The sequence below is a fragment of the Bactrocera neohumeralis genome, chromosome 3 (assembly GCF_024586455.1).
Source record: "Bactrocera neohumeralis isolate Rockhampton chromosome 3, APGP_CSIRO_Bneo_wtdbg2-racon-allhic-juicebox.fasta_v2, whole genome shotgun sequence".
NCBI lineage: Eukaryota > Metazoa > Arthropoda > Insecta > Diptera > Tephritidae > Bactrocera > Bactrocera neohumeralis.
This window is the reverse complement of record NC_065920.1, coordinates 56,736,184-56,738,582: the sequence shown is the minus strand read 5'-3', so window position 1 is coordinate 56,738,582 and position 2,399 is coordinate 56,736,184. Positions and strand designations below refer to the sequence as shown.

At 34.6% G+C, this 2,399-nt stretch overlaps 1 long non-coding RNA gene across 1 annotated transcript; it reads left to right on the top strand.

Annotated features, from left to right (window-relative positions):
• The first annotated feature begins 1,415 nt into the window (after positions 1 to 1,415).
• On the top strand, positions 1,416 to 2,005 carry LOC126753789 (uncharacterized). The gene is made up of 2 exons (XR_007666208.1): positions 1,416 to 1,570; positions 1,821 to 2,005. It is a non-coding gene; the product is annotated as an uncharacterized LOC126753789 (long non-coding RNA).
• Positions 2,006 to 2,399: the final 394 nt, after the last annotated feature.

Sequence of the window (2,399 nt, the reverse complement as noted above, 5' to 3'; positions counted from 1 at the left end):
CGAAAAACTTTCATGAATTGCAAAAGTAAATATCCTACAAAGCGCTTTATTGCAGTTCACGTATCGACCCATTTGATACTTGCTGATCTCATCTCGTTCAAGGCCAATAATCGCCATGTTGCTTTCTGTGATGACGTATTTGATAGATTTCATCAAACTGCAATAGTCAAGATTGACATGAGCTTTGAATGTGAGACAACAGTGGCGAATATGGTACGATTCATGTGTAGTTAACTTCGATGTGTTGTTAACTTCGATATTCACGCCCCTACATTGAATGCTAAATGCTCTGGCATTGTCGTCTGGTGAGCGACCATCATTTGCGTTTCCGAAAGAAAAGCACATGGATAGCATTTACTGCCAGACATACAAACGGAAGTGGGATTGTGATGTCCGCAAGGTCCATGAACCATATTGGTTTTCACCACTTCCTATAATTCTGGATCTATCCCTGAATCAGGAACTTCCGCAGATTAATGAAAATGATTTCATCAATTTGATCTGGTGTAACCACCATCCTCATCCAAAGAAGAACGTGTTCGTGCGCAAACCTCTTTTTTGCTACTCAACAGAATATATCCAGCATATAACAGCACCATACAGGTTATCACAGCTAGCATAGCTAACAAAATATATAACAACAAAGTTGTCGTACCTAGTAAAATATACTGACAAGAATGTTGCAACTATAAACAGAAATTCAATTCAGCAATATTCTGAAAATAAACAATATCATTGTTGCTCAATAAAGTTGATTTCCAAAAATTACAATAACAGCACATTTCTTCGGCACTAAACCAGAGCGGAAGAGCTGTGTGAAGTTGGCACCCCACTTTAACCGATTGCAAAATTTCTGTGCATACTTGAAGCAGCTTGACGCGCCAGGGATTGTAGTAATTAATTTTTCGTTTGTAGTTGAGCCGTTAATCCAGAATTTATTTTTTTTTTTTTACCATATGGACAAAATTAATCGACAGGTCACCGGATATTTGGTTTTCTAAGTCGAAATGGTTTGTAGTTTATTGTAGTTGAAGCGAAATTTCAATTGGCGGTATATATGCTCATAGATCATCATTAATTGTTAGACGATACAAGAATTATTACCGAGAGCTATGGTTGTTTTTCTACCCTATCGAAAATTAAAACTACATGATTGTAGTAACAATTCTTTTACTTGTAGTCGAACTATCACATCAGCATTGATGTTCAAACTACCTGAAGGGTTAATTTTATCGGTGACTCGCCGGATACCCGATATTTATAGTCAAAATGGTTTGTAGTTTTTTGTAGTTAGTGTAAAATTTTTATCCGAATAATAAATTTTGACAAATCAATAACCACGGAATGATTTTAATATTACTATTGAGAGTTTCGCTCATATTCCGATCGCCGCTAGATTGGAATGTAATTTTAAGATAGTTTTATAATTTATCATCAGTTTTTCTAAGTTTTATAAATAAAAAAGAAACCGTGAAGATACGGTATTGGGTCTAGACGGCGTTGTAAGATCCTCGTAATCCGCCATCTTTTTCCGGTTATACACGTGGTACCGGCATAAGGCATTCTCGTGGTGAGGAAAAATGATTGTTGCTGCGTTTTCCAAATGAACATACATTATTTTTATTTTAAAAGTTACCTGTGTATTTATGAATAAAAAGCTGATTTTTATCAACAACTGGAGGTAAAAATGCGATAGTTTCATACTATTTTACGGCTTGATATCCATTATAACCTATTTCAAAACTTTTTTATACACCTCTGCTAAGAACATCTTCCGCATTTACAAAATCTCTAACATGTTTCCCATTTATTCATTACAGCACCGCTTGTTTCCATTCGTGTTTCTGAAAACAAGATCTGCACAATCTTCCTGTTATTCGTAAGCATCGTTAAATAGCATGTAATTGAATTTTTATCGGCTCTTGACACATCTTATTTTCTACACATTCTATTTCTATAAAGTAATATATATAACTAAAACTTCACTTCGACGGAAGCTGTGCTGATAAAAATCTGACAATGCCGATCAAACCCCGTTTCACCTGTGACGATTTATTTGAAAAATTTAAAACGTGGAGTTTTTTACAAGATGGGAAATATTTAACGTACGCCCATGAAATAAGGGAAGCTGCTTCTCTTAACACTCAAAAACAAATGTCCAAATCATACATCTATCAGTACATTACTCAAAATCGAGGAATGATAAATAATCTCTAATAAAATGATTTTTTGTTTTACTATAATAATTATTTGCTCCTTAACTCGATCTTGAATACTTTGAAATTTCTCCGACCCGGAACATTAACAAAATGTTGAACTGCAAAATCCAAGGTAAGTCGGGAAAATATTCATAAAAGCGTATTTGTTTTCAACCAACTATGAACAAGTTTTTACTGTGC